Source organism: Rattus norvegicus, chromosome 1, assembly GCF_021556685.1.
Source record: "Rattus norvegicus strain SHRSP/BbbUtx chromosome 1, alternate assembly SHRSP_T2T, whole genome shotgun sequence".
NCBI lineage: Eukaryota > Metazoa > Chordata > Mammalia > Rodentia > Muridae > Rattus > Rattus norvegicus.
Window position 1 is genome coordinate 183,356,051 of NC_141534.1, and position 24,687 is coordinate 183,380,737.

Sequence of the window (24,687 nt, forward strand, 5' to 3'; positions counted from 1 at the left end):
AGCCCTGTGGGCAGAGCATCAGAACTCAATGCTTACCTTCACCCACCCCATCTCCCTCGTGCCCAGGGCCAAAGTGCCAAATGATACTTGTATGGTGATCAGTATACCCCAAGCAGTCTCTGGTCCTATCATAAGATCACCCAGTGGACCCTCTGGTAGACAAAAGCACAGGGCAAATCTTTTACGTGCCTGGAGCAGATCCAGCAGGCAGTAGCTGCCTTTTCTAAACACAACATCAACCCTAAGGGCAACCACTCTACTCCCCACAACCCAATGCATGTCATCAATTGTCATTCAGAGTCCCAGGTTCCAGAATCCTGAGCTACAAGGTGCTGGTGCTGAATTCAAAAGTGCAAGCACTCTAACACTAGAAGGAAGATGAGTTAAGTTAAAAAACAAAACACCCAAAACAAACAAAAGAACCACGGCTGTTGCCTGATCACATGTAGAGCAGCTCCCCACACTCTCTTCTGTAATACTCACGCTGCCCTTGATGCCAACAAGGCCAGCCTCAGCATCAGCCCTTCCAGCTTCCGACTGCTCACATTTAGCAATTCCTGACCAATACTCTCAGATAACCAAGGTGGTCAGAGGCACAGATCACGTTATTTCCATGATACAGATAAGAGAAATAAGGCTGGGGCTGGAGAGGTGGCTCAGTGGTTAAGAGCGTTGACTGTTCCTCCATAGGTCCTGAGTTCAACTCCAGCAACCATATGGTGGCTCACAACCATCTGTAATGGGATCTGATGTCCTCTTCTGGTGTGTCTGAAGACAGTGACAGTGTACTCACATACTGTGTGTGTGTGTGTGTGTATATATATATAATATATATATATTATATATATATACACACATATATATATATATATATATGTAGAGAGAGAGAGAATGAAGCTCCAGATTATGAGATATCAGAATTTAAAATAAAAATAAAAAACAGGACATCTCCACTAAGAAAGGAGACAGACCTGCAGGAATAAATGGTCCTGAATGCTGGGGTGGTGAGTTCTGACTGAACGTACCTAGCTTGCTCCTGGCAGAGCTTCTGGCTCAGCACTCAGAACAGAAGGACACGAGTAAGGTTCCTGGACTATGCTGTTCAACCTGAGACCAGTAGGGCATGTGCTGTCACCTGGCCTGAAGGAGAAAAGCAAACCCCACCAGAGGTAGACACAGTCTACAGACACAGTCAATTACTGTGTTCCCTACACAGCTCCAGGCCCACCACTGCCCAAAGAAGGCTGGATGGCTGTTAAATCAGCTTGGAAACTCCAAGTTCTCTCACGCTGTTCTCCAAGTTCTCTCCTTCTTTGGACCTAAAACTCTAGTATTTCCTGATTCTTAAACCCACAAAGTCGCACGTCCCATTACCCTGACTCAGGAAACAGTTTGCAGGCCTGTCCTAACACATCCCTGAAATACCTGTTCCGAAACTTGACTTCCCACCTTCTTACCTTCCCACCTTGCAGGCATGGCCCTGCCAGGAGCCAGGCAGCTGGTTTCAAGGGAATAGAAACTCTCCTCATGCAGGAGTTTCTGCTTCGCTTTAGGCTACCAAGAAAGCAATCTGCCAAGCCATTTAAAACATAATCCAGTCCTCTTTCTTAAAATGCCGCTCTTACCTGAAGAGTACCAGAGAGCAGAGGGTGGGAGAGAGTGAGTACCCAGGTAAGTAAGCATGCTTCACAAGAGCCCAGGGTAGGGAAGGACCATGACTGGCTCCAAAGAGGTGGGCAGCAAACGCAGAGCCTTGATAACAGAATCCAGAGAACCATGGAGAACCAGAGAACAGCTCACGGGAGCTTACCCGCACCACAACAAACTGGGCTAGTGGAGGGTGGAGGGCCTGATAGTTTCTTGCAGTTTGGGGAAGGTGAATTTTTCATTCATATAGAATGAGCATAGCCAGTATGGTGGTGCACACTGCTAATCCCAGAACTCAGGAGGCTGAGACAAGAGGATCCCTGAGGTCGAGGCCAGCCTGGTCTGCAGAGAAAGTTCTGAGGTGGTCAGGACAACACAGAGAAACCCTATCTCAGCAACAGCACCCTCTGCCCACCCCCACCAAAAAAAAAGAATGAGCAGTGACTGATTAGTTAAATATCCAATCAGTTAAAACTTCCAATTATTTATCTAGCCACTTTTTTTCTTTAACGCAAGGAGCTCTGGAAAGCCATGGAAGATGCTTAAGAAGGAATAAGATCATACTGCTAAGCGCAGCTTCCTGATGGTCGTGGCATTGGCATGTGAAGTGTGACAGATGTGCTGTCAGCACTCGGCTCTGTTCCCAGCTATAAAAAGAAGAAACAGCTTAAAATGTAAGGAAAGTATCTGGCCAAAGTCAGCAGGGGCCCTCATCAAGCATGCTGAGCAGAGCCTGTCGGTCCCCTGTCCCCAACCTTCTAACCCTTCCATGTGCCTCCCAGAACACTGTAGAAGAGTCTCCCTCAGGCTAAGGCTGATTTCAGCATTGCCTCCGGGCTTAAGGCACATTTTATCTTTGTCCTTAGTGTCTCAACAGAACTAAGGATGGTGGGTCACCTGATAGTGCTCTAGTAAATGCTCAAAACTGAAAACTGAAAACTCCAAGAATGAGAAGTTGCCTTCCCTACATCATCAGCTCTCATCTGGGATACTCAATGGAGAGGAGGTAATCAACAGGAGAAACTATCTTCAAGGGCTGAGGACGCAGCTCAGTTGCTGGGCAAGCGCAAGGCTGTGAGTTCGATCCCCACCCCCATAACCAAGCTACGACGGTGGCCCACACTCAGGAGGAGTTAGAAGTGATCCTCGCCTTGTGTCAGAGTGAGTTCCAGACCAGCCTGGACTAGATAAGACTGCCTCCTTGGCAATGCCTCAGCGATTCCTAAGCTCCTTTGGTTTATTTTACTTAACACTTTTACTAATTTATTCACGTAACAGAAAGTGTCACCATAATGTGGCGGAATGGTCTTTCAAGTTTGCAGAGTTTTAAATAAGCCACTGTTGACAATGGCTCTCTGCATACAGCCCTTATTCCTGTAGCCAGGAAACCCTGGTTTGAATGGGCCAGTTTATGGTCCCATCCAGTCCCCCAAGGGGGAGCTATCCACTCAGCACTAATCTATCTCTTCCAACACAGCCACTGAGAACCAGTCAGCCTAGATGTTCAGAGCTGGGGCTGGGTTCAAATTAAAGCAAGCTTGCTCTGCTCTTCCAAGCCTTGGTTCTGGCATTACGAGTGGGATCCTAAAATGTTCCTATGAAATGTAAAGAAGGGTTAAAAGAAAGGGGCATAAAATACAGAAGGTGCTCAATGTTTAACCTGACTGAGGCTTGACTATGGTAACAATAAACAGACATCTAAGTTTTAACAGAAGGAGAATAAGCCCTCTTTGCCCCAAAGCAAGTACTTTTCCAATAACGATGTCCCCAGACACCAGAGTTTTCTCTGTTCTCGTCTATATCTTAACTTCTGCTGTGATACACATGTAAGCACTCCTGGCTTCTTCTCAGAGATGCTCCGCATTCACCCTCAGCTTTCCACTATCTTCATCACCTGCCTGGCCCACATACAGACAGTCCCACTCCATCCCCACTCAAGGGATTGAACCTAGGGCCTCACAAACACGAAACAAGTGTTGTGTCATAAAACTGTGTTTCCAGCCTGCTTTTTACTTTCTACCTTGAGACGGGATCTCACTAAGTTGCTAAGGTTGGCCTTGAACTCATGCTGTGGCCCAGCCAGACGTTGCATTTGAGATCCACCTGCCTCAGCTTCTCAAGGAGCTGGGATTACAGCCTTGTAAGAACCAGGCTCGTCTTCTGTCTCCTGTAGCCTTGGTAACAGCCCCTAAGCACATCCTTTGCTTCTTCTACCTCAGCTTTTGTGACTTCACCAGAAGCTCTCAGGTCTTTTAAGGTAAGAGAGATTGCAACAGGCTCAGTTCACCATGCACAGTGAAAATACACTCCTTGTCATGGCTTATAAGACCCTAGAAGACAGGCTGAGGCAATGGCTCAATGGGCACAGTGTTTGCCCAATGCACATAAAGCCCTGGGTTCCATCTCTAGAACTACATAAGCTGGCACTGTGCACACAGTAGGTGGAAAGAGGATCAGAAGTTCAATATCATCCTCAATTATGAGAATCTCTTTCAAGCCAGAGCAAACCTTAGATGATATGACCCCTGCCTAGCAGCAGCCTCTTCAAATACTATTCTGTCCCTGCCTACCTCATTTCCTGAACACTCAGGCCTTTCTTACTCGACACCCTCTGTCTCTCAGTTTGCATGCTCCTCGCCTGTGTCCATGGAACTTGCACCTTGTACTTTAGACCTGGGCAGGGCTATCACCACCTTGGCCCTTCCCACTGTCACTTCACACACCAGCCACTTTCCAGTTATTAACAGCTGTAATGTCTCTCACCTATGTGCACGTGTGATTGCTGTGAATTTCTTTGGCTAGCACACAGATCTGGCCTGTCTTGTATCAGCCAGTAGAGGTGTCTGGCACCCAGGAGGTACTCAGAAGTATTTCTTGACTCAGTGGGTGAGGGAAAAAAAGGAGGGTGTGGGGGTGGATTCTGATCTTCAAGTGATCCTTCAAATGAGCTGTCTGAGCCTGCAGAAACCCAAACTCAGGTAAGAGACAAGAACCTAACAGACACGGGCCACCAGGATGTAGCTACCTCCTACTGGCAGAACAAGAGACACACACCAGAAGCCTCTTCAGGCCCATGGTGAAGGTGCAGAAAGGCAGGAATCCAATGCCTGAGAGGAAACTGTTCAGTGGCGAGGACATTCGGGGTGGGAGCACATCGCCTCAGTCTCCCGTTCATGAACAGATGTGGGGCTAAGCTCAGCTCAGGGACAGCTGTGAAGGCTCTTGCTGTGTTCTCTGCTCCTCCACCAGTATTTCTCCTCTGCTGTTCACTACCTGCCAATCATAGAGCATGGGCAGAGGGATGCTCATCGAACCGTTACCTCAACAGCCTGGGAATGAACACCAGCCACCTTCAAGAGGCTGTGCAGAGCCTATCAATACCTCATAAAGTCCCAGAGACAGGTGACTGGGCCAGGGCTCCCTGGCAAACAATCCTCTGCCAGTGCTGGAAATACCCACCAGCCCTGGGGAGCCAGAAACACAGCAGTGCTGGGCTACTAGCACCTACACTGTCCACATCTGTCTCATGCACACCCCAAACTAGGCGGAACTTGAGTCCAGCCAAATACTGGGGCACCCCCTGAGGGTTTCTGTGCCAAAGGACACCAAGGGAGCCTGAGCGAGACACATCGTGACTGCCAACTTTAGAAAGAGGATTTCTCCATAGATCAGAGTAACGACTTTGAGTAGGATCTAGAAAGCTTGCTCTCTCTCTCTCCCTCTCCCTCCCCTGCACCTCTCTCTCAGGTTATAGGTTTTCAGATCTATTCAGTGGCCATTCCATTTGTAAAATACCTCTCTCCCAAGCAAGCCACCTGGCTGGCTGAAGCCTGCCTGCATCCCAGATCCCACAAAGGGCTGCATACTTAGAATTCCACCTGCTGAATAGGGAGTTTTCATTTTGGCTTCCTCTGATCATGAATGAAAAGATTAAAGACAAACTCCTACTAGAATGAGGAAATCAAATGCAGACAGCCCATCCCCTTTTGGAAGGAAGTTTTCAGAGGAACAAGGTAATAGAAGCTGGTATCAGCCTTGTTAGCAGTAACTCCTCAAAACCTCTCAGGGCTCCCGTTTTCTCATCCTGGGCTCCCCATCAACGGAGGGCACCCAGGCAGATCAGATCGGACACAGCCCAGAGTTCAAACCTTAGCTCTGCCTTTCCTATGCATGCATGACCTGAATTGAGTGGGTGAGTGCTGGGCTTATCTGTCGACAGAGGAGATAAACCAACTCTGCAAGGTTATGAGGAGGTCATTATGTGGAGACCCGGGAAACACTTCAGCATTTGGGGCCTGCTGAGCTTTTCCTGTGCTGTCTCTAGAACTGCTCTTGAGGTGCCCTGCCTTGCTCTGTGTGGCAATTCCAGCAGGAGAAGCCTCCAAAGACACAGGCCCAAGCACACACTCTCCACCCCCCACACACACACACACACCCCAGACCACTGTCAACATCTATTTAAAGAACTCCCTGCCAGACAAAGTAGTTTCGGATCAGCAGGCACCGTCCCTCAACCACACCCTTGTTCCTCAGAGGGTCTACCGCTATGGTGCAGAAACTACGGGCCAAGACAATCCACCTCCCGGACAGGCTGAGCTCAGCCAGGAGCACAGAGCCTACAGCTGTACTGAAATTACAAGGGAGACGTCTTCAACCTCAGATCACTCATTTATAATTCCACTCAGTGCTTCCCCAGGCTGGTGACTTGGCAGCCACTTGAGAACACAGGGCCAGGTGTTATAAGAATCTCCCAGGCAATGAGGACGTTTTAGGTGACCGAGGTTCTCCTCAAACACCCACCATCCGCCCAACCCAGACTGAAGTTCAACAATAGTACAGGTAACTTAAAACACAAAGGACCGTCCCTCCTCATCTGCCAACAGGCTACTGTCATCCGGAAAGACATGAGGGAGATAAGGGTTCAGGACACCTTTGTCCTACTTTTTCCTAATTAAATGGCATTCTTGCTGAGGAATGGCACTCCTGGTCATTTGAAACTTCAGGAACCAAAATATATCACACACTGAATCCTTACAGACCCGCACGGGACTCACCTGTTCTCTTCTTGCAGACAGGCCCGCACTCGCTTTGAGCCCCATGTTCAGAACTTTGTCTTTCCTGGTGGTAGTGTGATGAAACCTGCACTCTCAGCTCCGGGCTGACTGAGAGGAAGGCTCCCAGCTGCCTACGATTTCTTTCTCTCTCGATTTCAGCTCTTCACGGCTGTTCCCAGGTGTTACAATCCAGCAGTCGCTCTGATCCTGCTCATTCATTCTCCTTCCTCTCCACACCCCAAGCAACACCAGACACCAGGCAGGAACAGAGCCTCAGCTGAGTCTCCACCCCCTGTGGCCAAATGGAAGGAGGATGCTGGGCTGTACACAGCCAGGCAGGCAAGCGCTATAGGCTATAGGACCCAAGTGCTGTTCTTGGAGCCTGGGAGGCTGGCTCCCTCTAGCATCTGGACATAGCCTAACGTCTATAATGTCAGAAAGAATCATCCAGTTAGTTCCTCCCTTTCAGCACAGGACTAAAATCAGCCATAAAACCAAGCCTCTTCTTCGTGGAGAAACACTGCTGCCATGACCACCTACCTGCCTGGTTTAGCTCCAAGGTTCTTTCAGAACTTCCTGGGAACGGCTACGGCTCCTTCAGGACAAATCTTAACCAGGAAGCTTTTGCTCCCAAAAGAAGTAGGAGGAGACAGAAAGAGAAACTGATACTGAGGTCACAGACCAACAGTGGCTTTTTCGCCTTAGATCTACTGATCACAGGGAAGGTGAAATACCTCCACCAGGTTGAAGGGGAGAGGGAGGTTGTAGGGGATTTGGTTCTTAGTCTGTTTAGAAAGACAGTTTTTCTAAAATTTGTAACTGTTACCATTTTAAAAGCTTTGTTGCTGAAACCTGGGTTGTTGCTCCCCCCTTTTTTTTCTTTTTAAAATAGTTTTAAAGTTTTAAAGGCCTTCCAAGTTGTAAAACAGAATGGGAATCTGGCACTGAAAAATGAAAGAGGGGCTGGAGAGATGGCTCAGTGGTTAAGAGCACTGACTGCTCTTCCAGAGGTCCTGAGTTCAAATCCCAGCAACCACATGGTGGCTCACAACCATCTATAATGAGATCTGATGCTCTCTTCTGGTGTGTCTGAAGACAGCTACAGTGTACTTATATATAATAAATGAATAAATAAATCTTTAAAAAAATGAAAGAGTAAGCAACCAATCCTTTCTAAGATGTGTCAGGCCCAAAGGAACTCTGATCCCCAGACTCTGAAAGGCAGTCTAGATGTCCAGAGATGGGCTCAGCCCAGACTTCTGGAGGACTTCTGGAGGTAGGATAAGGGCCAGCATTCCTCAGGAACTTGGGAAGCCAAAGCTTTCTACAAGAAGATACCCTCTACCAAGGAGTCATTTCTCTACATACTGCAGAAGGGACAAATGGCTATCCGTGGTACCCACTGGCACATCAAAGCATGCTGGTCGTCGGGCTCCCTCAGTACCACATCTAGACCTTCTCTCCTCCCCTACCCTCAACTCCCTACAGCTCATGGGGATTCCCTTCCACCAGCCACTTATTACACTGCTAGTCAGTCTCTCTCTCTCTCTCTCTCTCTCTCTCTCTCTCTCTCTCTCTCTCTCTCTCTGTGTGTGTGTGTGTGTGCGCGCGCACTCTCGAGCGTGCATGCGTGTGTGTGTGTGTGTGTGTGTGTGTGTGTGTGTGTGTGTGTGTGTGTCTCCCTTGCTATTCCCCCCTCTCACAAACAGCCCTGCCATGTTCAGTCTGCTGGCCACATTCTGTCTACTTCCCTTTGTCCCTGCTCTGGATTCTTCCTGATGCCTCTGACTGTTCTCTGTCTTTTGTGTGTACAATATAAACTGCTCCATAACCACACCATGGAGTAGTCATAGTCAGTTTATACATGGTGCTGCTACAGACAGCTGGTGCAGGAAGATTCTTTTTTGAGGGTGCTCCAGTGAATGGTCCCAGACCCATCCACATGTAGGCAGCGCTAATTGGACTACATGGATTATCTAAACAACAACAAAAAGACATTAAGCTGGGAGGGGGCATACTGGAGGGAAGACAAGAGGAGTTGGAGGGCAGAACAGGAAGTAGATATGATATTTTATTGTATCCATGAATTAAATTCCCAAAAATAAAGAAAATTTTTTAAAAAAGTGTGAGTAACCAGGACCCTTTCTCATAATTGTCCTCCTTGACAGAATGTTTTTAACTACAAAAGATCATAATCAATCACAAATCAATTGCTATGAAGACTGAATTAGCCTTACAAGTCCAAACCCCATAGGGTTAATACTTATTTGGTCCTACTGTGTGTTTAGCACTATGTGTACTTTGGGGACAAACAACAATTACTGCATAATCTGCCCCGTGGTACAGGCACTCACATCCAATAGGACAAATGGATGTGGTCATCTGTGCCACATACCCAGGTTGGAACAAGTGCCCAGTGCAAGCTTGAGACATGACTATCTCTAGAAATGGCATTGTAAAGACAACACAACAACCTTTGAAGGTAAACTGTGCTCTCTCCATTTAACAAATGAAGAACTCAGAGCTGAAAGCAGCCCAGAGCCCTTCTACAACCACATGAACAGAATTCAAGTTAGTTCAAGTTAGTTAGTGCTTAGTCTTCCTGCTTACACTTCAGGCTAAGGTCACCTCTGCCCCAGTGCGTCAGATGCCAAGGAGCCAGTGGAGGAACAGGAAGTGGCCTGGACTTAGTCAGCAGGCATCTGGGCTTAACCCTCCATCACCAGGAACACCCTAAACAGAGATCAGTGACAGGTATTTGAGAGCTAGAAAGGACACACAGAGACTGCCTCCACTCTGCCCAGTGGCCCTGCTGTCCTTGCTGCCAGATCAGCTGTGCTGAAAACCAGATTTCTTGCACTGCCTCCCCTCCCCCACCTCGCCTCCGCATCTCATGACTCTATAGGCCCCAACTCCAGCCAGATTAACTGTCTACCAGCTTCAGTCACTTAGTCGTTCCCGCCCCTGAGCATGACTGTGGCTATCATCTTTTCTGCTAAATTCTGGGAAGCCTTCAAGGTCTGTTTTCTTCTAAGTGGCCCTTCCTGGTCACCTCAGGCCTAACTGACTCCTGAAGGCTTAGACTAGAGTGATATAGTTCCCAATTCTTATTTTGCTTTTCAAAACATACTCAAGAACTGTATATTCCAGAAGGGTATGAACCAAAACCCTTTTCCTGCCTCCAACCCACTGGCCAATCTGGCCAATATTTGTGCCAGATAAATCTTTGTATCATTATTGTTGCTTTCATCTATGGAATTCTTAGGCACTTAAAACTCTACCTGGCCAGTGAAATAGCTCAACAGGTAAAGGTCCTCACCACCGAGCCCAACTACCTGAGTCTGATCCCTAGGGTTCCATAGATGAAGAGAACTGACTCACATAAGTTGTCCCCAGACCTGCACGCGTACACGTACACACACCCTACCAGACACATAGCAGGCATTGCATTCTGATGACTGTGAACTACTATATCCCCAGGACAAGTTTTATTTGAGTTCCAAGGAGGTTAAAAATCCAGTGGAATTTTAAAAGCCAAAAATGTCATATATATATATATATATATATATATATATATATATATATATATATATATATGTATGTATATATGTATGTATGTATGTATGTGTGTACATATATATGTATATATATGTATATATGTATATATATGTATATATACATATGTATATGTATATATATGTATATATACACACACATATATACATATATATACACAGACACATATATACATATACGTGTAAATAACCCAGGTCACCCTGGAAAAGCAAGCACTGTTGCAAGGCTGCCAAGCAGACCCACCTTCAGTTCGCTGTGGTCGCCACCACACCCTCTGCTCCCAGGGTTGACTTGGGAGCCCATCTGTCATCGCTAGCACACTCCCAGCTTTTTTCACACTAACCTCTTTATATCCATGGCTCAGCCAGAATGAGAAAAACAAAAGACAAAGTCTTGGTTTGAGTATTTAAGAAACAAATGAGTGTAGAGCTGGTGGGCGAGCCCTACCCTCTGAACTTGCGACACAAGGCTGTCACCTACAAAGCTCACAATGGAGTCTCTGAAAAATAATCTAATCGAGCTTTAATTAAGTTTACAATTCTGTGCTAGGCCAACTTCATAGCTGTCCTTAGCCATATGCCTTAGACCTCGGGCTGGATGTATCTGCTGGGGCGCACAGCACCAATACTGACGAATGGAGGCTTTTCTTTAGCAAGTGTGTTTAGGAGAATCTTGCATGAGAGGAAGAACCAGAGGAAGAAAATTGGCTAGACATTTTCCTTCTTATCAAGCAAACAGGTAACTAACTTATACACACCTGTCATATTGTAGAAGAACCGTTTAGCGACTACTGGGAACTCGCCCTTACTCTTCCCTGCTTTGGCAACAGCACAGCTAAATCCAGACCACCATGCTCTTCCCCACCGAAGAGCACCCAGCAAACTGCCACCAGCATCATCCCTAAAGAATCCAAGAAGAGGTTGTAGTGGATGCCACTCTGATGACAGACACCAAAAGTGACCTCAGACATGGACTGAAAAGCATCTCTGAGACCAAGTGCTCCCTGGGTAAGATCACTCACTTCCCCTAACACCGAATATGGCATTCAGAGCTCAGGCCAGAATGTAGCCCTTGACAAATTGGTCCCAGGTCCAAAAAGCCACAGGAAAGTTGGCCCTACTAATGTGCATTCAGAATCTTAAAATTCTCTTACTAGGTGACAAGACCTGAAAGATCCGTTTACAGCAATGACTGTGGAACCAGTATATACACCTCATTCATTCACTCAATACATAAATATCCGAGAGCCACCCGGTGCTGCCCTCCTCTGAACAGTGAATAATGGAGTCAGGAGTGTAAGCTCACACCTCATACCCTCCCAAAGGGGAACAACAGGAAGGCTGTTTAGATCCCCACAAATGATAACCTGACTTAGTCAAGAGCAGCAAATTCCCCATTTATGAAGTCAAATTGGGCCGACTTGTTTTCTTAGTAGGGTTACCCCTGTCTTCCAGAAATCACAGTATTCGAACTTTAGAGGGCCAGAGAGATGGCTTAGTGGGTAAACACACTCCTGGAATCCGCACGGGTGGAGGAGGAACAACTCCTGCAAACGGTTCTTTGGTATCCATATACAGGCCTGGAATGACAAGCTACACACACACACACATACACACACACACACACACACACACACACACACACACACACACACACACACTAAACTTTAAAACTGTAATTTTTTAAAAGACAAAAGATTTTAGAACTGAAATCTACTCAGACTGACCTCATCCAGTCTCTGCTCCGTAGATAAGGAAACAGGCCTGGGAAGGTTAAGAGAATGGCTGGAGGTCACAGAATTATTGAACCACTCACAGTAAGAGCAGTTCCTGAAAACAGGATTCGAGGGAAGCCCATCCTACTTTGGTTTTAATTAATTTCCTGCCTTAAACAAGATCCATCTTCCAGTGTCTCATTTCTACTCCCATACATGAAAAAGACATTTCAGAAGTGGGAATCCCTGTGTCTAGTCTCAGGACTTCATAAGAACTGCAGAAAGGTAGATCTGGGTTTGAGGGCCCTTTAAGTGCACACAGGAGAGAAGTCACAAAGGTTACACATCCAGAGCCAAGGAATGCAGAGAGGCCAGCCTCTGCCGTCAGATGCAGCAAGAATCAGAAGCAGAGACAGAACCAAACCTGCTGACCTCTGACTTCTGACCTTCACAATCTTAAGACAGGAAAGGAATAAAACTCTGCTGTTTGAAGGCTGTTGACAGCTCATAGAACACAACCTGCCTTAGTCCTACAGTTCTAGAAGACTGTAGATCCAATTAGTCCAGTTTGGAAAAGCTACAGAGTCACTGGACATCTGAATTCACTTAACACTAGGACAGAGTCCAAAACAAGCAAGGTTAAATATTCTTACAATTTTTTTGTTTGTTTGTTTTTTGTTTGTTTGTTTTTTATTTTTAGAGACATGGTTTCTCTGTATAGCCTTGGCTGTCCTGGAACTCGATCTGTAGACCAAGCTGGGCTCAAACTCATGGGGATCCTCCTGCCTCTGCCTCCCAAGTGTGGGGAATTAAAGATGTGTGCCACCCAGCTACTCTTACATTTTTAACTGGTCAAAGCCCACTCAAATATCATGTCCGACTCGGGATCCACACCTATCAGCCAGGTGGGAAAGCTGGAGCCAGCACAGAAGATCGGGGCCAGGACTGTGAACGACACAAACAGGTTCTCATTGCTGAAAGAGCTGGAACTCTCTGTGGCCTGGGAAGACACTGGGCAAATGACTACCAAGATGGCTACAGTTTTACGGTCAACTTGACACAAGCCAGAGTCATCTGTAAGGAGGGAAACCTCAAATGAGAAAATGCCTTTGTAATATCAGGCTGCAGGCAATTCTATAGTGACTGATGTGGGAGGGCACAGCCCACTGTGGATGGAGTCACCCCTGCACTGGTGGTCCTGGTTCTGTAAGAAAGCAGACTAAGCAAGCCATGGGGAGCAAGGCAGTGAGTAAGCAGCACCCGTCCATGGCCTCTGCATCAGCTCCTGCCTCCAGGTTCCTGCCTACATGAGTTCCTCTCCTCACTTCCTTTGGTGATGAACAGTTGACGTGAAGTATAAACCAAATGAACCCTTTCCTCCCCAAGCTGCTTTTAATAATGGCGCCTGGTTACAGCAATAGTAACTAAGATGGCAGTTATCTTCCATGCTGGAAGGACTATCAAGAAGTAGAGTTGGCAGGTAGCATTCTTGTTACAGTACAACTAAACAAACTTTTAAAAAGTGTTCTGTGGTTTGGGGGGGTAGGTGGGGGTGGGTGGGTGTGGATAGCACAGTAGTTGAGTACTTGCCTAACAATCATAAGGCCATGGATTCCAGTCCTCAGCTCTGGAGAGTTAAAATAAAAATAAAATGGAGTAGGAATCCAAGACTGAAACAGGATATTGGATGGGGTCCCAGGGAGACAGACTCTTCAAGGGACTGAGTGACAATGTCAGAATAGCCTCTGACTCACTGACTATCAGATCTCCCTATTGTGCATTTTCCAGCTCAAGTCACAAGTCAGAGAGAGAGAGAGAGAGAGAGAGAGAGAGAGAGAGAGAGAGAGAGAGAGAGAGAGAGAGAGAGAGAGAGAGCCCTAGTAATGAAAGAATGGAGAGAGCCCAGTCCTGCCATGAGCTAAGGTGGCCACTTCCTACTCTCTAACTCTGGGAACCTTTGAGTCTATGACAATACTCTGTTTAGTAATCACCTAAATTGAGCCATCTCTGCAATGTGTGACTTTCTAAGTGTACAGTGGTACTTGTGGGGAAGCAGAAGCAAGACCCAGTGCAGAGCTACAGTGATAACTGGTAGCCAGCTCCCAAGGAGCTGGGTTTTCTACCAAGGCAGACAATTCTTACATCGAATGTTCTTATTTACTTCTATGTTCCTGTGGATGTGCATGCATGTGAGTACATGCATGTGTGTGTAAGTTTGCCATGTGGTCAAAGGACAACATTAGGTATCTTCCACCTTTTGAGACACAGTCCCTCACTGGCCTAGAACTTCAATAAGTATGCTAGCTAGCCAGCCAATGAGCTTCAAGGGACTAGCCTATCTCTGACTCCCATCACCATTGCTAGGATTAGAAGAGTACCCTGACACACACTCAGAACTCCCAGCCCTGTGTAGTGGCACACACCTCTAATCCCAGCATGGGAGGCAGAGGCAGGCAGGTCCCAAACAGTTCTGCCAAACCTCGCCTGTTGCAAGAAGACTGGAGTTGGGTCCTCATGCTTGAGGTAAACAGACACTCTACCAACTGAGGGACCTCTTCAGTCCCTAGAGTAAACAACAAACATTCACTTCTCATAGTCCTGGAGGCCAGGAAGTCGAATATTACAGTTCCCACAGGTTCCCTGTCCATTCCTCATGGATCTTCTCCCAGTTTCCTCCAATGGTGGGATGTCGCAAAGAAACTCTTAGAAGCCAGTTTTCTCCTTCTCTTTTCATGTGCATGTGTGGTGAGCGTGCATGCATGTATGTGTGTTCACATATGTGCAAACACGAGTAAAAGAGTGTGTGTGTGCACATGTGTGCACACATGGAAGTTAATATAGTAATGGAAGTCATCCTCAATAACTCTCTCCTGACTCTTTTTGAAGCAGGGTCTCTCAGTCTAACCCAGAGCTCATTGATATGGTTTGTCTCATTAGTCAGCTTGCTTCAGGGATTCCTCTCTCCACCTTCTCAACCTGGAATCATAGGGAGCCACTGTACCCTCTTCTATAAGGGCATCACTGTCGTTTGTGTAGGCTCTGCCCCTCCACCGTTTCTCCTCTATATGCAGATTTCAGTGTCCAGCACCCACCCAGAGGCCACATGAAGTATCTGTCCGGCCTCCATTTCCAGCATGCTGACCACTGGGACTGGTGATGGCTGTGGTCACTGTAAGATTCACCATCTTAGGAACAGCCCATAAGAGGAGAGAAATCATTTGCTCAAGCCCACACTCCAGGACTCCAAGCTCAACACCAAGCGTTTCTTCTGAGACCTGTGGTCTCCTCTGCACCTTACTGTGGGGTTTAATTCATTCAAGGCAAATTGGCTACCAAGTGAAGGTCCTCTGGCATGTATCCTACGGTGGCCCTGTAAAGTGACATTTTCTAGATTCTTCTCTTGGAGCTGTAGAGAGGGCTCAGCCATCAAGAGCACTTGCTAGTCTTCCACAGGATCTGGGTTCAGTTCCCAGCACTCTCATGGTGGCTCACAACTGTCTGTAACTTTGGTGCTAGGGTAGCTGATGCCCTCTTTTGGCTTCTTTGGTCATCAGACATGCATGTGGTGCATACATAAATATGCAGGCAAAATATCCATACACATAAAAAATAAGAGAAATAAATCTAGAGATTTACTTATTCCTTTTTTTCCCCTAGAATCTCCTCATTATTGAACCAGAGAAATTGCTGGCAGGGAAGTGGTGTCTCTCTAGAACCCAGGAAAGAGCCCAAAGTCTTGCAGGTAGGAGCAGCATCGTAATGAGGAAATCAACAAGAGGCAGAAGTGCCCACATCAGCTTACTCAGTAACCCACTAAATTCTGAACTTTGGCCCTTCATTCTATCAGCCTCAGGCCATGCTGGGAAAAATCAACACATAGATCTGAGACAGTGGTTCTCAACCTTCCTACTGCTACGACCCTTTAATATAGCTCCTCACGTCGCAGTGACCCCAACCATAAAATAATTTTTGTTGCTACTTCATAACTGTAATCTTGCTGCTGCTTTGAATTATAAGGTAAATGTCTGTTTTCCACTAGTTTTAGGCAGTCCGGTCATTTGAGCCCCACCTACCAAGGGGTTGGGATTCACAGGTTGAGAACCACTGATCTAAAGGCTCACTGTGCCCAGAGCCCAGGGGACATCTCTAGGAATTAAAGCACAGGGTCTTTGTTTATCAGGGTGTAGGAGATAACCCAGCCACATCCCAATGGGAGGAGCTTCTGTGTTGTTCTACCCTAGCTGGTCCCCATGATCAGGTTACCCAGAACCTTTCAATCTCCCCAGACAGGACCTCCGGCCTGGCAAAACCTACCGGTTTACTATGCATGCATTCCAAGGGGCTTCTAGCCATAGTAATTAACAGTCTGGAGACTCCAGAGGGGACCTGAAGAACAGTGCTTTTCCTTTCAGTATCCATGCAGGACCCAGGGAAGGAGAACCCCACTCTACCTCAGAACTGAAGACTCACACTCCAGACATCCAAACAGAGAGAGGCTCCCTGCCTACCTTACCTTAGAAGAGGGTGGAATGGGATGACTTCGGAAACCCCCACCTAAATGGTTTCCTGTTTTATTTCCCAGTTGTGTCCACTCAGGAAGGGAGTCCTTTTTGAGGAACACGACAGGAAGAAGGGGCCTGACCCACAGCGACCCCAAGAACCCAAAGTTTCCACTGTACACACCAGGGCCACACTGGCAACACCCTGACAGAATCTTCTAGCTTGATAATAGGATTTCTTTCTTTTTCCTTTTGATTTTCAAGCATTAAATGGGGCAGGAGAGAGGAGTGGGCAAGAGAGAGGCATCAGTCAGTGGAAGAAAATCAGTCTGAAGAAGAATTGGGCTCAAGCTTCAGTCCCACCCAGCAGTGTGGACACTTTATAGAAAATTTCTCCATGATGGGATGCCTGGCAGCAAGAAGAACCCGAAGTTTTCTTATTGGGGTCTACCCCACCCCACCATAAGGAAATCCTGAAGATTCTCCACATCTCCAGCAAGGGCCCACCATGTCCGTGTGTCAGACTTCTCCCACAGGCAGCCAAGCCTGGAGACTGGTGGAGGACATAGATACCAATGATATGTGGGTCCAGAACAATAACTCCAGGGAGCACGTTCCACTCTTTTATTTTAAAATTTTATTTTCTTGGGGTTGGGGAGATGGCTCAGTGGTTAAGAGCGCTGACTGCTCTTCCAGCAGCCCTGAGTTCAATTCCTAGCAACCATACAGTGGCTCACAATCATTTGTAATTGGATCCGATGCCCTCTTCTGGTGTGTCTGAAGACTGCTACAGTGTACTCATATATATAAAATAATATAAAAATATTTTCTTATTTTTCATTATGTGTATTTCTATGTGTCTACATGTGGGTATATTCCCTTGGGTATAGCGAATACCAAAAGAGGGTATTAGGTCTCCCTGGAACTACAGGTAGTTGTGGGTGCTGAAAACTGTACCCAGATCCTCTGGAAGACCACTAAGTACCCCTAACCATAGGGCCATCTTCCCAGCCCCCACATTACATTCTGTATCACTGCTCTTCCAGGCATCTCCTACATGGACATGGCCTAGGAGGCAGGTACTGCTCTCTTCATTTCATGAAGGAAGAAACTGAGGGTCAGAACCACTGAGATTTGTAGATCACACAGTTAGAGAGGGGGCTGCCATCAGGGTTCAACACAGGCCCTCTGACTTAAAAGCTTGGGGGGGGGGGACAGCAAATGTTGGACTATTCTCCTTCAGACATTAAAGCAAAGGCTAAGGATGTGACTCAGTTTGCAGAGTGCCTGCCCATTATGCACATGATATCCATCCCTGGGGTATCTTGTAAAGTCAGTACTCACCCCATAATCTAAGCACTCAGGAGATGAGGGTAGGAGCATCAAGAAGTCAAAGTGACACTCAGTGACATATCAAGTTTGAGCCTAGCCTGAGCGACATGAGCTCCTGTCCCCAAAAAGGAGAAAGACAGCAAAGGAAAAAAATCAATTCTTTATATTACCAAGACAAGAAGGAAGGAGAAATTGCTCTCACTAGATTCTCCATTCTCTGGGGGGAAAAAAAGGCTTCTGTTTCCCCATGCAAGTCCCAGCAGTTAGGGCTGCATGAAGATGGGAACCCGGAAGTTGTCCTTGGTCTTTCACTAGCAAGAACTCTGGCCTTTGAAGAGGCCCGTGTGAAGAAATGAGTGCACACAGTATCCTCCTAGCGCCTCCCACTCTACAGACAACTGCACATCAGTGCCTCTGAATCACACTCAAAACCAAGCCTTTCCCAATCCAGGCTCTGTCCCCAGTGTCAAACTATGTGGGCAGGAAGGGACACAGACAGCAGAGAGCTTGCTTGGTGAATGGCTTTCTCTGCTGCGTGATGGTATCTGATGCATGTTAACTGCCTCCCTGCAACTCCCCAAGTGTCTACTAATCAGTCAACCAAGAACGGAGGGCTTCGAGGGAAGATCTGCCACTGTAGAAGAAACCACATTGTGAGCAGTATTCTGGCTAACGCATAGAGGCAGAGGGCTGTGGTCAGAACAGTTCTCTGAAGGAGTTGGGCCTACCAGTCACAAGGTAAGATAACAAAAAAGCCATCTACAGACAGGAACAAAAATCCACCTTTTCCCAGGTTTACCTGGGCACTTACCAATAAGAGAACTTACCAAAACTGTCTAAAGAAAAAACGTGGATCAATGCAAAAGCACATAGCTATAGCCCCCACTGCTGGGGGAGGCTGGGGTAGGAGGACAGGGTCAGGAGTTTGAGGTCAGTCTGAACAATATTATGAGATCTCATTTCGAAAATAGATAGAGCTGAAGGTGGCCTGTCAGTGAAATATTTGCTACACAGGCAAGAAGTTCAGGGTTCTGTTCCCAGAATCCATGTAAAAAGCCAGGTGTGGTAGCGCTCCTGTTATCTCAGTGCCAGGGAAGGGAAGGCAAAGGATCCTTGGAGTTCACTGACCACCCGGCCAGCCTGTGCGAATCAGGGAGCCTCAGGTTCCAGTGCGAAAGCCTACTTCAAATGCAAAGTGGACAGTGTCTGATACACAGCGTGTGTGGTGGGGGTTAGAAAGAAGTTAAATAAAAGAGAAACACAGAAAAATCATTTGCTCCTACTCAGTTTCCTTTTCACTGGAAAAGCCAACTCCCGACTCAGAGGCACACCAAGCTCTGCATTTCCCCTTCTTCCACCACAGTCAGAAATCCCAAAGCTAGCCTGCCTTTAGGGTCTGCAACTAAGGCTCTGCCAGCATCCTGTGTGGCTTCGGACAGGGCGGCTGCAGAGCCCCTGCTGTGCAGCGTGGACCGTCCTCACTGACTAGGAAAAGCTGCTGGTTGCCAATCACCTTGCATGTGTTGCCTTTGCTTTGGGAACACAGAGCAATCAGAATGAGATTCAGACTTCACGACTGCAACTGTGGCTGTCGTGGGAGGGCCTGCCCTTGCAGGCACGAATGTGGCTCAAATGTGAATTTAAAAGGCGATTAAGGAAATATGCAGTGTAGTACTGAAGGCCTCTCAGGGGGTAAGGAAAATGGCAAATGCTCATTTCAGGGCTCTGGGTGGCAATCACTACCCACTCCCAGAGTATTCAGTCATCACCATGACAACCACCCAAAGTCTTCCTTCCTCTGTGGCAAAGACAATAGAAATTTTAATTAAGGCCATTCTTTTTTTTTTTTTTTTTAAATCAGTTGGAAGAAAACAACCATGAAACATTATCCAGAAATACAGGACCAGAAACAGTTTAGGAAGTCAGCAATATTTTCACTGCTTTTCACAAATCACATGACCCTACCCCCACATTCCCAAAGCCTCAGTGTCTCAGAGTTTACAGGGCTCATAAATTTAGATTTGTCTGGGTATTTGATCTAACATCATAGAACTGTGTAAACATTCCAATTTAATTTTCTGACTATGACTGAGAAGAGGGTTCTAGCTATTTTTATTTCAGTCATAAATTTAAAAGGTCTGATACAATTTCATTAGGCTTAGGATCCCTGTGGTGCACTCTGTGTGATCCTGGACTAGCTTTTTACCTTCTCTAGATCCCACCTGGAAGACAGAAGTAGGAACACCACTGTGAAACGTCAGCAAGAAGCAATAGTGATCATTTTATATGTATGCATAGTGAGCTGTCTAATTAAACAATGAAACAAAGTCATTATTATTTTGCCCCAAGTAACAAAGGAGTCCTGGTCCTGTCCTCCTTTGAAATGTCTAGAATACACTGGCTTCTTTCCTTCCTCTATCCTAAACCCAGGTTCTTGTATCTCTCACATGGATTATCCTAACAGCTCCTACCTAACCTCTTTTGCTTCTGGAACCTTCTGCATGGCTCCTAGTCCTTATGATCAATCAACTTAGACTGCTCACTCTGCTCTATGTGAACTTCCCAGACGATTTTCAGAGTATGGGGGGAACACACTGGGTTTTACTGGAAAACATTCTTATTTTAAAGGCCTTTGAGATAAATGGAGTGGTAAAAAACAATGCTGGCCAGTGACACGGCTTAGCTGATAAAGGCCTTGCTGGCAGGCCTGACACCCAAGAACTCACGTGAAGGGAGATTACTAACTCCATAAAATTGTTCTCTTACCTCTACATGTGCACAGTAATACATGCAAACACACATACGCATGTGCACACACACATACACACAGCACCTGCAATGCTGGCCTGCTACATGCCAGAACGACACAGTGAAACAGAGGTCTTAGGAGCACAGACTCTGTGACATGTCTCTCCTGGACTCCTGGGTAGGTTGTTACAGCTCTACTTCCACCTGTCCAAGCGCTCAGCTCCACCACCATCCAGATCGTCTCCTCCTTGTCAGGAAGGTCACGCACGTTTATACAAATCAAGCTGCTGAGAACTGGTCAAGGCCCTTAGTGATCTGACAGGCCAGGACGAAAGAAGACAAAAAGCAGGCAGCTCCAAGCAAAGGCCCCTCACTGGTTCTGTCAGGTCCTCACCTACGAGACCAGACACTTTCCCCCCAACCCCCAAAAAACAAACCAAAAAACCCCTATTTTGCTAGAATAGAAACTCTAAATCTAATTTTAAGCTGCTCAGCACACGGAAGCCGTGCATAACCCAAAGGAATACGTACAGCATGAAAGTTTATCTTTTGCTTGTTATTTACAAAAAGTAATCATATGCAGCCCTTAGCAAAAATAAAAAAATAAATAAGTAAATTTAGAAAAGGAGAAATGCTGAGGGGGACATCACTTCCAGGTCCACTGACACCATCGTCTAAGAGCTAGATAATTAATTTTGTGCTAAAGCAAGCCCTTTTCCCCCTGTAGGTTCTACTGAAGATGAATTAATAAAAGCCAGAGTTTCGAAAAAAAACTGTGTGGGACTTTACCACTCTCTTCTCAACTCTACCATTAGCAACTCACCTGTTAGGGTGTGGGTCTCCCCAGCATGTCTGCTGGAGTGGGGAGAACATAGAGGGCAGCTTTACTGAGATACAATTCACAAATCAATCACCACTTTACAAGTTCAATGTAACAGCTTTGCGTACATTCAGAGTTGTATAATGACCACATTGGTCATTTTTGCCTCCCTAAGAAAACACCCCCATCCCGTACTAGTACCTTGCTTGTGTCTGTGGCCCCAGCTATGGAGGGCTAAGAGGCAGAGGATGTGGGAGGAGAGACAGACTTTGGTGCTATGCGTTGGCACTGCAGGGCACTAGGAGAAAAACACAGGGATGCTGGGTTCACCATCCCTGGGTAGGGGGTGGAAGTGAGTAGCATCTGTGATTTAAGGTAGCACTGGAGCCTGGAGACACATCCCAGCAGAGAAGGGGACTACTGCAGAGACCACTGTGTGTGAAGTCATCACATGCTTTCCTCAATACCTAATGGTATTCGTTGAGCATCTTCCCAAGTGCTCAGTGGACAGCCATATATCTTATTTAGCTCAACTAAGCTTTAAAAAAAACACCGTAATCCACATACTCCAGGTATGCACACCGTAATCCACATACTCCAGGTATGCACACAGTAATCCACATACTCCAGGTATGCACACCGTAATCCACATACTCCAGGTATGCACACTGTAATCCACATACTCCAGGTATGCACACTGTAATCCACATACTCCAGGTATGCACACTGTAATCCACATACTCCAGGTATGCACACGGTAATCCACATACTCCAGGTATGCACACTGTAATCCACATACTCCAGGTATGCACACGGTAATCCACATACTCCAGGTATGCACGCCGTAATCCACATACTCCAGGTATGCACACCGTAATCCACATACTCCAGGTATGCACACCGTAATCCACATACTCCAGGTATGCACACCGTAATCCACATACTCCAGGTATGCACACCGTAATCCACATACTCCAGGTGTGCACGCCGTAATCCACATACTCCAGGTATGCACACCGTAATCCCAGCACCTGCAAAGAGGAGGCTGAAGATCGCCCTCAGCAACAGAAGAGCTTGAGGTCAGCCTGGGACACTTGGGGTTCCAGGGAAGGAGAGAAGGAGAGAGGAAAAGAAGGGGAAGGAATGGAAAAAGGAGGGAGGGGAAGGACAAAAATGTAAATTACCCATAATCACCACCACTGATACTAATTTGGTGTGCTGCCACCTGTTATTTATGTACGAATTAAAATTCATAAGTACATTTTGCACGTTCTGCTTGCAAGGGTTTTTGGCCTTTAAAATGGGGGAGGATGCGAAATGTTTAGATACGTGTGTGTGCGGCAGGAGCAGTGTTACAGAGAAGCTGAAGGTAACTTGCTCTACACGCCATGCACCCGCGCATCTGCACCATATTGAGTACACCTACTCAAACAGGCTGCCTTCCGAGCCTTTGCCTTCCGAGCCTTTGCCTGAAGCTCCAGAAGACGCACAGAACGAAAAGTTTCACCTATTTATTTATTTACTTAATTATTTTATTATTTTGAGCTTTAGCCCTGGCTGACCTGGTATTCGTAACAATTCTCCTGCCTCAGTCACCAAGTCTGGTTTCCTTCATTAAAAAACAAAACAAGATTTTCTTTATGCTGTGTACATGTGTACGCAGGTGAGTGCAGATACACACAGACTCCAGGAGAAAGCATGCTATCCCTTGGAGCTTTAGGTAAAAATGGCTGTAAGCTCTGTAAGAAAGAACAGTATTCACGACTGGAGAGATAGTTGAGCAGTTAAGAGCACTGGCTGCTCTTCTAAAGGATCTGGGATCAATTCTGAGCACCTACATGGCAGCTCACACTGTCTGCTACTCCAGTTCCAGGATCTGAAACCCACACACATACATGCATGCAGGCAAAACATCAATTCATGTAAAAATAAAATAAAAATCCTTTAAAAGGAAGAACAGTGTTCACTGTTAATCACCAACTGACCAATCGGGTGCCCTACCCCTCCCTCTCTCCCTCTCTCTCAACTTACTTTGTCTATGTAAATGAGTATTTTGCCTGTATATCTGGTCCCTTCAGAGACCAAGGATGTCAGACTCCCTGGAACTGGAGTTACAGATCGCTGTGAGTGGCCATGTGGTGCTGGGAACTGAACCTGGATCTTCTGCAAGAAGAGCCAAGTATTTCTGACTATTGAGGAGACAGCCATTACTCCAGCCTCCCATCCATCCCCCACTTATTCATTCTCCAACATCTTGTTCGCTAAAGTAATACTTCTATCCTGGCGAAATAACAGATCTTTAACTACTTTGCTCAAGGTCACCATAACCCGAAGCATCTGTGCGGCTGTTTCCTTTTAAGCAATCTCGGCCTCCATCCTCACCCATAGCCATAGGGCTGCCTGAAGGGAAGCAGGACAGAGCCCTCTGGATCTGTAGGAAACAGCTGCTAGCTCCTTTGAGCATGTCCCCCAGGAAAACAGAGAGGCAGAAATCCGCAACCCTCCCCCCAAACTGGCTGAACGGGCCAATTCTAAGTGGTGGGCTTTACCCAATTCTATCTTATTCCCCAGGCTCCAGCTCTATCCCCCAGGACAGTGGGGGCTATAGATCAAGCATGGGTATAAATCAGACCCATTTGAGCTCAGAGTTTACAGTCTCCCCGCCCCCAACAGGGTCTTACTGTGCAACTCTGGTTGTCCTGGAACTCACTACGTAGACCAGGCTGGCCTTGAACACAGAGCTCTGCCTGCCTCTGCCTTATGAGTGCTGGGGTTATAGGCAGGCTCTACCATGCCTGGTCTCCAGCCTCAGCCCTTTCAATGTGAAGCATTTCATCTGTTGGAGGCCAGCCTGACTTCCACTCCACACTAGGGAAGGTGATATTCTAGAAGATGACAGCTTTGTCCAGGCAGATGTAGACCTGGAAGATGAAGGTGTGATTCCTGACAGCAGGCAGCCTTCAGGCTCCTGGGGTCAGCAGCAGCCCTTCCATCAGACTCTTAGCATTGTAGGGGTCAAAGAGCAGCTTAGCAAGCTGGGTGCCACCCATCAAAATGGACACCTGACAAACAGGACTCCTGTGGGCTGACCCACATCTCCCAGTGAAATCCATGTTTGATCTCCTCCCCCACAGAACTTAAGAATATAGTAACAATAAAGGTCAGAGCAGTCAAAGGGTGGCTGAGCTTGAATTCGAACCCCGGATTATGCACAGCAATTGCACCTTAAATCCCAGCTGCTCACAAGACCGGCGCATGGGACAATGCTTGGGTTGGGGAGGTTGAGACAGCCTGGAC

General features: G+C 46.8%; 1 protein-coding gene across 37 annotated transcripts in view; it reads right to left on the reverse strand.

The window, feature by feature from the left end:
• Plekha7 (pleckstrin homology domain containing A7) overlaps positions 1-24,687 on the reverse strand; it is a 181,754-nt gene that overhangs the window by 70,495 nt on the left and 86,572 nt on the right. For 3 of the 37 annotated variants that reach the window (NM_001432452.1, NM_001432451.1, NM_001432453.1), the window contains 1 exon segment: positions 6,702-6,904. The gene's annotated coding sequence lies outside the window, so the exon portion shown is untranslated. 37 annotated transcript variants of the gene reach the window in all.